The sequence below is a fragment of the Charadrius vociferus genome, unplaced genomic scaffold, assembly GCF_000708025.1.
Source record: "Charadrius vociferus isolate BGI_N301 unplaced genomic scaffold, ASM70802v2 scaffold37, whole genome shotgun sequence".
Classification (NCBI taxonomy): domain Eukaryota; kingdom Metazoa; phylum Chordata; class Aves; order Charadriiformes; family Charadriidae; genus Charadrius; species Charadrius vociferus.
Genome location: NW_009649457.1, coordinates 884572 through 896804, shown reverse-complemented (window position 1 = coordinate 896804; position 12233 = coordinate 884572).

The window sequence follows — 12233 nt, the reverse complement described above, 5'->3', positions numbered from 1 at the left end:
GACCCTGCCTAGGCATGTACCTGGCACCACATGTCCCCTCTGGTTGGGAGATGTTGCCAAAACCCAACAGAATTAATAAAGTGCGTTTGTGTGTGTGTGCGCGTGTTTGTGTGCACAGTTACTTAGGTACGATTTCTGTTTTGAAGAGTCAATAGATTTTTTTATTAATACTTTTCACAGGTGTGTTTAAGAACTTTGGTTTGACCCCTGTGCAAACACACTGCTCTGCTCAGAGGCTCCTCTGCAACCCCTGCAGCAGTCATGCCCTCTCCACAAGCTGCCACCGGCTTCACTTCAGCCGCAGAGATAGTGAATTCGGATGGTTTCTTTTCCTACCCTGTCTCCTTGGCCAGAGTTTCTCTTTAGTGCTCTGAGTTTTCATCTGCCAGGAGGACGCTTTTTGGGGCAGGATCTGCTCTGGCGAGAGCTGTTGAGTGCTGTGCTGGGAGGTGCTGGAGCTGCAGAGAGCAGCTCGGAGGGGCGATGGGGATGAGGAGTGCAGCCAGAGCTGGGGACAGGGAGCACAAACTCTTTAGGAAAGGTTAAAGAGAGTCAGGCAGCCTGGGCAGGCTGCGGGGCAGGAGGCAGGGCACCTCAGAGGTGGGGGCTCACGAGGAGGAAAGGAGTGTTTGCTGGAGGTGAGCATCCCTGGGAGAGGGTGAGTTGGCGTGACTTTGGTTCTTTCCAAAACGGCTCGTTGGCTTGTTAGAGAAAAGCCCTCAGCCCAAATGCTGCTAAGCCAAAAGCTGAGGGTGAAAGGGAAGGGAGGTGGCGGTGCCGGTGGGAGGTAGGGAACCGAGCGAGCCATGGCAGTTGTCCACTTGCTGGGTCAGGCTCAGGTCTGCAGCCACAGTGGAGTATTTCCACCCTCCCTGAGTTTTGCAGGAGGGTGTTAGCTAAAGGAATGCCCAGCGGCAGGTCCAGGACAAGCCACCTCCACATCCCCGGAGCGGAGATCTGGGGTTTGAAATGAAACCTCCTGCCGTGCCGGGGAGGTGGAAGTTGAGCTCCCGCTCTCCATCCAGGCAGCATCGCAAAGGGTTCAGGCAACCTGAAGGGACCAAAACTGGGGGCCGAAATGTGTTTCCCCATGTTTGCTGCTCAGCAATGGCTTTAACCTGTGGTGTGTACAGCAAGCTGATGATTACGAATAGACTTGACTCTTTCTCAGCTTTTCCTTTGTTCTGCTGTTGAGGAATATTTGGGGATTGAAAGGGAAATAGAGCGCTTTCCTCTTCCAAAGAGAAAAAAAAAAAAAAAGGGAAGGAAAAGAGAGAGACAGGACGACAGAGGAGCATGTTATCAACAGCCAGAGTCTGTGTGCAGTGAAATCAGATGTCGCTCCATATCGCGAGTGATGAGCCCCATATGCAGGCAGTGGGAGAAATTAAATATTTTCTACGGCATTTTCCAAAGAGCCTTTCTATCAAAGTGCTCGGTCGGGAGCCAAAACGCCCCAGCTCTCGCAGCCCCAGCTGGTTGACACTTTTTTTATTTTATTTTTAAATGCTGATGAATATTTTCTAATTAAAAAACAAGCCCTCCCCTTAACTGAGTCTTGCCCCAGTGGATGGAGTTGAGCCAGAGTTTGGGAGGGGGCTGAAGGCCGCTGGGGACTCCACGTCTGCTCTCGGCTGCTGTTTTTTTTTCCTCCTTCGGTGCTGGAGCTTGCAGGAATGGTCCTGAGATGAAGCACACACGTAGTCCACATCTATCCAGCCATGCATGGTGAAGGCAGCGGGCCGGGCAGGGGGTGGCAGCCTGGTCTCTGCCTGCCGCCGGACCCCGGCGAGAGGGCAGGGATGAGGGCAGGCTCCAGGCAGACGGTTGGAGGAGCACCAGCCTCCCGGGATGGAGGTGGTACGCCACGGGGGTACAGGTGGGCAAGGGGACTTCCAGGCGAAGTTTGGCATTCTGCAAGGGCTGCTCTTCACATACCGGCTGTTTTTCCTGCAAAGAGGAAAAGAAGCAAAGACTTGGTATGGTTTTGGGGGTGGAAGAGACAGGGCGATCGCTGGAGGGAGAGAAGCCTTAGGAGGAGCAGGTACGTAGGATGAGACCTGATGCTGGCTCTCATCTTGAGCTCAGGGACAAAAGCCCTTGCTAGTTTTAAGGTGTATGAATGTGGCCCAGAGCTGGAGAGGAGCTGACCTGTTGGGGGTATGGGAATGGGAGATGATAGGTGCTGGTTCTGTGGACTGGAAGAAAGGGAAAGCCCGGAGAGTCCAGCAAGAGGCTGGCCAGCAGGGCAGAGTGATGGGCACTAGGGTGACGTGCAGCAGCAGTGGTGGAGAGCATGGGGCCAGGCGAGAGGAGTGCCAGGCACTTCCCTGCTCACTCCTGGGGTCTGGCAGTGCAGCCACCTCTGGAGCCACAGCCCCTAGAATTGCCTCAGGATGAATTTAGTTCAAGATCCATGCTCCGTGGATGCAAGTCTTCATGGCAAGTCACAGAGGCGACTTGTGTTCACATTTAGCACTTGGCTTTCACAGTTTCCTGGTGGATAAAGCGCCTCGGAGGAGCAATGCTGGCAGCTAGCTCCTCTCCAGCCCGTTCTGCTGTGGTTGCAGGGTGTGAGAGTGGAGCAAAGCTCGCAAGAGCAAAGCTCAGGTGATGGAGAAAAAAGCTGCTGGGATCTTGCAAGGTGGGACCTCTCCCAGCAAGGGAGACTTGCAAGGTGGGACCTCTCTTGCAAGGTGGGACCTCTCCCAGCAAGGGAGACTTGCAAGGTGGGACCTCTCTTGCAAGGTGGGACCTCTCCCCAATGGACAGATTGGCTTCAGACCATTTTCTGCTCCCTGCATCCAGTATTGGTAGGTAGGAAGGGGATGGTGTACCCACCTTGAGTACTTTACCCCACAAACCACGAAAAAGAAAGAATCTGTGCAGTTTGACATCACTTGGGGAATGAAATGGTTCCCAGGCGTGGGTACCAATGTGTGCATCTTCTCTCCCTTACGGGGCTGGAAACAAATTGGATTTTAACACAATTTCTCCTATATTGAGTATTCATTTAATTCTGCTGGCTTTGCATAGCAAAGTCTTCCTCGGAGCATGCATCTTCTTGGCTTTTTTCTTTTTTGGAAGGAGGCTGAGACGCAACCATGGTCTCATATGCCACAGCTCACCTGCCAGGGGCAGCACACAGTGTTGCTGGGCTTGCCTGAGCTCACTGCTGCTAGCAAGAGCCGTGCTCAGAGGGAATCCTCGTTCGCAAAGGGGTGTTTTGTTTCCCCTATCACTGCCGAGCCCGCCACGCTACTCCGGCACGCGTTTCGGTGTACAGCCTCTCCGTCCCCCCCGCGGGAACTGCTTCCCTGATGTCAGACAGCTAATACCCCCTAACAAACATGCTAATTTAAGAGCTGTTAAAGCCAGGGGGCAGCGGGAGGTCACAGTCCGCACAAACAGATGGTGTTTTGTCCTTGATAATTAAATTTTCCTGTCGTTTTGGGCGAGAGACTTTCTTGCCTTTTATTTCAGCACAGCTGCCTCGGGCCAACTCCGTTCCTCCCTCGTCCTCTGCTCGCTCTCAGCAAACGCGGCGGCTGGGGCAGGACCCCGGGGAGGGCGAGGGTCCCCGAGGGTTTCGGAGGTGCCCTACGTGGCCCATTGGGCTCACCCCAGGTGCTCCACCAGCTGTGGACTATAGCGGTCCGAGCCCCCCCCCAAGAGGACGCCGTTTGGCGACCAGGTGAGTGGGCTGTGTGGGGGGGACAAGGGGACTGGGGTCGGAGAGGTCCTGCTGCAAACCAAGGCGGCGGTGATGGCAAGACAGCTGCCAGCATGTGGTGAGGCTCGAGAGGTGTGAATGGGGCCATTTGGTGGGGTTGGAGCAAAGAGAGGGTCCATTCCTCCCCCCTCCCTGCTTTCCCAGGAAGGTGTTTGCAAGCAGGAGGGGGCAGGCACATCGCCCCAGTGCCACCTCCAGCCCCGGGCTCAGCTCCCTGTCTGCCAAAGGGGCTGCTGGCAGCAGAAAGCCCCCTGCAGCATCACTGGCCCCAGTACAGGCTGTCCCCGCTGAAGGGCAGGATTAGTCCCTCTCTGCGATGCCGCTCTCCTCACTTGTCCTTGGGGCGTCACAGTGCCTCAGTTTCCCCCAGCTCAGCATTTGGCAGCCAGCTCGGTTGCCTGCTCCAAAAACTGGGTGCCGCTGTGGCATTTGGGGACAGTCCCTAGCAGGCTGTGCGGGCGTGCTGGGAGCCTGCAGGACAGGAGTGGGCGAGCAGGGTGGAGAAACTGGATGGAACTGGGAGAGGCAACGAGCACCAAACCCCATCTGGCTGCAGGGTGGGCAGCATTTCTCTCTTCCCTGCCCTGATTTTGGGCAGCATCCTTGCGGTGGGGAGGGAGGCAGGGGGTAGCCCATATGCAGGTGCAGGACATGTTCCCCACCATCACATCTGTCCTGGCTGCCTGGGGTGGCCTGTGTCTCCACAAGCGGCTTGTGGGCTGGTGACCCCAGGCTAGTTGGTGGTGTGAAGGCATTGCAGTGTCCCGGACACTGTCCCATTGCATTGTTTGCAAATCCATGCCCCGAGTGTTTGGAGCCGGAGGCATGCATGGCACTCATGTAAACCCACGAGCAAGAGGCCATCAGGCACAACCCACCATGTCAAGCTCCCCCAGATCCTGCCGGTCAGCTGGGGGAAACCAGGGGCAGCCGCAGTGGGTTCAGTCGGGGTGCAGAGTGGCCAGGGGGCTCACAAAGGGTGCCACCAGGCAGGAACTTCCTTCCAGTACCTAAAGGGTACAGACAGAAAAGCTGGAGAGAGACTTTTTACAAGGGCATGTAGTGATAGGATGAGGGGAAGTGGCTTCAAACTGGAAGAGGGGAGATTTAGATTAGATATTAGGAAGAAATTTACACTCTGAGGGGTGGTGAAGCGCTGGCACAGGTTGCCCAGGGAAATTGTGGAGGCCCCATCCCTGGAGGTGTTCAAGGCCAGGCTGGATGGGGCTTTGAGCAACCTGGTCTCGTGGGAGGTGTCCCTGCCCATGGCAGGGGGGTTGGAACGAGATGGTCTTTAATGTCCCTTCCAACCCAAACCATTCTATGATTCTATGGCGAAGGGTGGCCACAGTGCAGATGTATGCATTTCATGAGCAGACGTGTGCAGAGCATCTTGGTAAGCATGCAAGCCGGCGGTGGAGTGCTTTTTTGTCCCACTTACCAACCCACAGTGGCACTCCTCCTTCAGGGCACCCCGTCTTGGTGAGGACCCCCTGCACCCCATGGGGCAAGAGGGGAGGGCTGGAGTAGGCTCACAGCCTGACCAGAGATGGCGTCTTGATCACAGAATCATAGAATGGTTTAGGTTGGAAGGGACCTTAAAGATCATCGAGTTCCAACCCTCCTGCCATGGGCAGGATGCTCTCCCCATGCTGTTTGCTGTCCCCCGTTGTGCTGGGAAGGAGAGCCACATTCCAAGGGATGGAGGATGTTCCTGGGGCAGGTGGACGGGTTGCAGAGCGGAGAACCCAGCATGCCCCATGAGACCTGGACAGGGGGAGGACAGCAAGCAGAGACCAGTGGGGAGTACACGGTCTCCGCAGCATCCTGACCCCCTGACTGCCTCTGACAGTGCCCGTTGTCCTCCCTGGGCCCTGGAGGCTGCCTGGCCCTTGCCCACCCTGTCGTCCTGCCAGCTCATACTGCAGGCATGGGGGAGAGATGAAGCAAAGCAAAACAAATCATCCCGAGGCACCTCTGGGGAGGTGGCGTCAGAGTCATGGGAGTGGCGTCCTCTGTGCCAAGCACTTAAAGAAAAAAAAAAAGCCCAAACAAATAAACAAGCCAAAATTAAAATGCCCAGCAAGCTCTGTGCAACTGGATGCTCCCTCCCTTAAGATCCCAGCTGCTAAAACGGTGTGTTATTCCCTTCCTGGACAAGATGGGCTGCCAAGGTCTCTTCCAGCGCTCCTCACTCCAATCCTGCTCGTGTCCCTGAGCCCCTGCAACACCAGCTTCAGGCTCTCATCCTCCTCCAGCTGTTGGCGTGCTGGCACGAAGCAAACCTGCCCTGCTTTCTGAGCAGTGATCCTGTGGGCCACAGTCCTTGGCTGTGTTTGTTGATTTGGGAGCGAGCTGTAGCTCTCCCTGGCTTTGGAACATCACCACCGAGAGGTTTTCTGGGGCCAAGCCAACATGGTTCTGCCTGGGCTGGAGGGAAGGGGTCCTGCGGGTGCCAGCAGTTGGGTTGGGGTGGCAGCCAGCGGTTGTGCCCCACTTGCCCCTGTGTTTCTGCAGCTGCGTGGTGCCCTTCACCTCTCTGGCATGGTAGCATTGGGGTAACCCCAGCACCAGCAAGCTCAGACCCAGTGCCCACACTGGTGTCCAGCTTCTTGTGTGAGTACTGCAGAAAACAGACCTCCAGAGGAGCAAGTTTGGGCCGCTAAGAGGTACAGTCTTCATATTCCAAGCCAAACCCCTTTGTCCTGTGTCCCTGGGTGCCACTGAGGGGGATGTTAAATCTCCTGTGGTGAGACCTCCCCCAAAATCCCCACGAGCAGCAACCAGGCTCTTGAGACTTGGAAAGGATCAGAAACACCATGCTGCCCTATGCCATGTCCGCTGTGCCACGGGCATCCAGATGGAGGAAGTCTGGACAACAAGCTCTGTCTGTCCTCCCTTTCCTCTTTGTTTTGCTCAGGATGGCGTGTGAGTATGGCATAGTCCGGATTTTAATGCTAGGATGCTTTTCTCTGCCCTGGAGGTTTGCGTCTGAAGGGGCATTGGGGAGTTCATAAAGCAGCCTGGGCGCAGACTCTCCTCAAGGCAAAAAGCAGGGTTGTGAGCAAAATCCTGGGGGGTTTGAAGGCCAATGCAGCCCCATGGACAAAAATATGAAAAGTTGCAAGCATTTGCCTGGAAATCACAAACTGAACCTGGCATGAGGCAGCAGGACCTTCCTAAAATGTTTGGGGCTGTTTGCTTGGTGTGTGGAAGTTTGGGTTTGTTTTTGTATTTTGTTTTGGGTTTTCTTCCCTGTTGTTAATGTTCTGGTTTTGTGAGTGGAGACTGGGAATTGAAGCGCCAAAATTGAGTGTGACACCAAGAGCTCCTTCCCACAGTAATCACAGCCTGGAGAGGTGGAGTGAGCAGGATCTACCTCCAAATGTGCCCGTCTTGGGTGATTTCACTGGCTTCCAGGGAGGAGCACTGGGAAACGCCTGGACCACGAGCACGTCCCATCATCTCGCATCTTGTGTCTCCCTCCCTGCTCTGTCTGATCTCCTCTGTCTGTCTCTGGTGTGGTGCCACCAGCTCCATGCCACAGGGGGGAAGCATCTACAGAAAAGCTCAGCTCAAGACCCCACTTTAATGGAGGCTCCAGAAAAATACACCATCTTTGACACTTCTTTAATAGAAGCAAACATGCGATTGATTCCTGCAATCTCGCTCTGCAGGGAGCCAGGAAATGCCCAGCATGGAGGAAAGTTGAGTAAAAGGAGGGGGAAAATTACTTTTCTCATCGTTGGTCCAAGCTTTCCTCCATTTTGGAGGCTATCGGGGCGTGGATGTGGGGTTTGGAAGAGTCGGGTTTGAGTATGGCAGCTCAGCTGAGCTTCCTGCCCAGGTGGCACTGGTGTCTCTGAGGAATAGACCTGGGGCAATGTTTGTCCGCAACCTCTGCCGTGGGGATTCAGGCCCCCTCCTGCCCTGCCGTGCTTTCTCCCAGCACCAATTTCAAAGATGTGCGACGCTTATTAGCATGCTGTGCTTCGCCTTGGCTTTTATCACCGCTGGAGCAGATGGCTGGGCTTGGACTGCTGCCCTCCGCTTGCAGAAAGGCTGGTTAACGTGATGGTAGTTACGAGGACAGGTAGGGGCTGTGGGAAACGTCCCCCTTCAAGTCTCCAAGCAGCAAAAAGGTATGGGCAGCGGCAGGTAGCTGCCTGCTGGGCAGCATTGCCCCATGATGGCCATGGCACCAAGGGCTGTTGGTAGGCAGGGTCGCTGGAGAGGTTCTCAGTGGTGTACCTGTGTGATGGTCTCTTGACATTGCTCATGGAGGTAGGATGTGGCTGGCCGTGAGCCACACTGCAAGGATGATTCCCCTGCCTGTCCTCAGGCCACGGAGGAGGCAGGTTGTATCACCCCTGCATGTGTCCCGTGTCCTACAAGGGTCAGGGTGTGGGTTGCAGTGTCCTGATGCATTGGGGCTTGCTTGGTCAGTTTGGAGGAGCTGCAAGGTGTGGTTTGAGAGGAGAGGAACCCACCATGCTCCTGGAGCAGAAATCCCCCAGCCCCTGCAGCTGCAGGGCGAGAACCTTGCTCTTGGGAGTCTCAGGGTCCTGCTGGCCTTTTCACAGCTCCCTGCCCCAGCAGGAGCATGATGCTGTGATCTACATAAGCAAGACATTACCTGTCCGGGGAGCCAGCTCACCAGTCAGGCAGGTTCCCAAACAGCCATTTCATGGGTTGCTTGTTCCTCCCCAAACCATCCCAGGTCCTCCTGGAGCACACGGGCTCTGCAGTACCCCCTGGAAAGCAGCTCTGGTTTTAGCTGGGCTGATGCTCCCTCCCGGAGAGCCTCTTTCTTCATCCCCACAGGCACTGTCTTTCTCACTGAGACATCCTACCAGAGATGTCCAGGGATGATGGAGCAGCTCCAGGCTTCAGCAGACATGTGGTGGAGCCAAGAGCCCTGCAAACCTACAGCTACCTTCAGGGGCACGTCTTCAACCAAAGCAGCTGCGAAATTTTTTGAGGGCCATCCTTCCACCTTCTGTCCACGTCTTCTAGACCATGAGGGCCGGAGAGTCTGTGCAGCTGCCTAGGAGTCTGGTTAGCACTCCCCGGGCTGGCAGAGGCATGGTGATGGAGGGGCTCTGCTGTGGCAGGCTCCTTTCTCCAGGGCATCTGTGCTTACTTGGCATCTCCACGTTGTTACTGGAAAGGGAGGAGGTGGAGGGAGGAAAGTCGCAGTCTGTGAGAGCCATGAGCGAATTAATTTCAGCTGGCCCCACTCATCCCTGTGGCACCAGTGGTCTGGGGGGGGGGCGGGCAGTGCTAATCGCCCTGTTGACAGTGAGGGTTTAAATTAGATTTAAGAAGGCTTTTCAAGCAATGGGGGCTCTGGCCCTGCAGGTAAGGCTTTCTGATAGCATGTATTAAGGAGACAATAAAGCTCCTCTTTTCTCTCCTCCTCTGAAGTGGCAAAGTGGAGTTCAGCATGAATGGCGCATTGTAAGACCAGGAGGTTTTAGGGCAAGTGCACAGTATTAAGCAACAACTATTTTTTCTTTTCCCTTGCCTCGCTGCCGGAGGAGGCCTGAAGGAAGGAGGTGGCACTTAGTTCTTTCGGGCCCCCAGGGCTGCTGCCCCCCCTGCCCACAAGGCTGCCCACAAGCGGTGCGATCCCTGTGGGAACCGGGACTGGGGAGGGGGGTATCCTGCCCGCTGAACCCAGCAGCACCCGCTGCCCTCCAGGAGGGATGGCACCCCAAATTCCCAGGTCTGGGGAAAGCTGTGGCAGGTTCTCTGCTAGCAAAGGGCTGGGCTGAGCAATTGGGGGTGTGCTCTGGTGAGGGTGTTGCTGTGGGGTTGGGGGCTCAGGAGGTGTCTGTTGCGAGTGTCTCCAGCGCAGGTGCACTGTCGTGGCTACAGTCGGCGTCTGCACTACAGGCGTAGCATCACACCTCAGGGACAGGCCGATCATGACCTCTCCTGCAGGATGGAGGTGCGGTAGTGTCTGCGGTCAGCATCTGTGGTACAGGCGTAGGGTACCACATACAGTATCTGCGGTACAGGTGTACTGTAAGGTCAGCAGTCAGTATCTGCAGTACAGGTGTACCATAGCATCTCCAGTCGGTGTCTGCAGTACAGGCACAGCAGAGCTCCATTGGAAGGCTCTGGATGAGGTTGCAGGGGAGGGTGCGCACGGAAGAAAAGGCTTAATGGACCTTTTTTCTGCCCTGGGTCACCACTTCAGAGCCAGGCCCTGTAAGAGCACCCGGTGGGGAACTGCTCAACAGAAGACTTCATCGTGGAAATGCTAGGTTTTGAAACTACCACTTTTTTGTTGTTGTTGTTATGGAGCCAGCTGCTTCCAGAAGAGTGTCTTACTTATTTTTAATGGCTGGGAGGGGGCTGTGATGGGAGGAGGCTGGGCTGCAGCCCATGTACCTCACCAGCCAGACACAGCCCTGTTTTGGAGCTGCCAGGCACCTGGGGCAGGTCATGGTGGCATGTGCTGAATCACAGGAACATCAGGAGGTCCTGGGTTTGTCCCAGCCCACAACAGGGAGCGTGTTGGCTCTGGAGGGTGCTCTCAGGATGGCCAAGCAATTTCCAGCTGGCTGTAGCCAGTTGATACCTCATTACCAGTGAGCATCCCTATGGCTTTGGGAATCCTTTTAAGGGAGGGTTGGGAAGGATACATCCCTCTGCCTACTCAGAATAGGGCACTGGGACTGTTCAGAAGACAGTAGCATCCTACTTTTTGCCTTGATACATGATCTTCTTTGCTCTTGCTACCCACCTCAGACTGTCCTCGCCCCATCATGCTGCAGCAGTTAATGTCATATCACTGTGCTCCTTCAATCCTGCTTGTGAGGACAGCCTATGGGCTTATCTTTGCATAGGTCTCACCACATGTAGCCTGATCCAGCTCAGGGAAAGCAGGACTGGAAATGCATTGGGTTTAGACCAAGAGCTGCTAGAGAGGACCATATTTATGTCTACCTAAGAGTGACTGCAGCTGATATCCTCATTACCCTTGGTGCAGAGGACAAGGCAGGGAAGGGTTGACTGGTCACTTCTTTCCCCAAAAAAGGAGCTGGGGACAGCAAGGAAGGCTGCCAGAGGTGGCTTCAGCCCCAGAGTTGCTGGGACACCACATCTTGTATGCCCCCTTGCCTCCCTCCACTCCTTTCCAGGCTCTTCTTTCCTCTCCGCCGCCCAGAAATGATTCCCTACAGGGGCAAAAGCAAATATTCTCCAATCTCTTTTTCCGCGGAAGATTGAGTTTCCCACTGCTGGGTTTGCTGTGTAATAAACGCAGGTTCCCCACCGTCACCTTTCAACTGGTCCTTGCCGGAGCGGGGACGGAGCCTTGGCAGCCGCACGCCTAGTGAGCTGCTGCTCGCTGGCCCATGCGCCTGCATGCCGGGGTGCTGGCTTTTGCTAGAGAAACTGTTAAATGAGCAAATACAGCAAATGGAAATTTGCATTAGAAGCATCTGCATAAATTGCGATGGTTTTGTGATGTGCTTGGAAAAGGGAAAAAAAAAAAAAAGTCAACATGGCTTTGGGCAAAACAGGCAAACAAAGCAAATACTGCATGGGAAATTGGGATTCAAGTGAGAAAAAGTTGGTTTTCTGGCTAGATTTTTTGCTCTAAAATAGCACCGGCTCCTGCCTGGCATCAGGGCTCGTCTCCGAGAAGAAATGAGGTTTTGCAGGGTAAAAGCAGCTGAGCAGTGAGGTCTCTGTGCCAGCTCTTGGAGGTTCTGCCTGTGCCCTGGCCATGCCACAGAGTCCCAAGGGACCTTGTCCGGGTCCCTCCTCTCTCTCTGTCTCTTTCCACCTGTAGCCAAACAACATCACCCTCGAGACTGTCGGTGCTTCTCCGTTGCCACATAACTATGGTGCCTCTCTCCATGCTGGTCGGGCCTTGGGTGAGGCTGTCAGGCACATGGGCAGGAGCAGCAGCAGTTATTTTAACAGCCGATAAGACGAGGAGCAGCAAGGGGAGGGTGGGTGGCGTTGCTCCCTGGCAGGACAGAGATGTAGAGCGTGATGGTTGGCTACGATATTTGTACCGGTGTGAGCCAAACCGAAGGCTACAGAGAGCAGATCTCACTCTTTTCAAAGAGCAGGCTGATTGCCGCGGGGGTGGGGGTGTCAGAGGGACTTCTGTCCTTTGTCTCATCATTGCCACTGTCCCCAGAGGTGGGATGGCCGCACTGCCTGCGGGTACCTGGGCTGCAGTGCAGGAGGGCTCTCCAGCCCTGGTGCAATTCCCCGATTGCTTCAACTTCTGGTGCCACCCACCAACTTCCAGGGCTGTGGGGAGAGAATATTGAGTCGGAAGTGAATTTGGGATTGGTAGGGAGAGTTGGCTGCTGGTTTGTAGGCAGCTCCCAAGCTCACTGGGGCTCCATGTGCCAGCACTGCCCTGGGATGTGGCATTGCCACCTGCCTCAGGTCCTGGCTGTCACCCGCTGCCCAAAGCTGCCACTTGCGATGGGAACCACTGCAAAGGTGGGGTGGCAGCTGGGGAGGC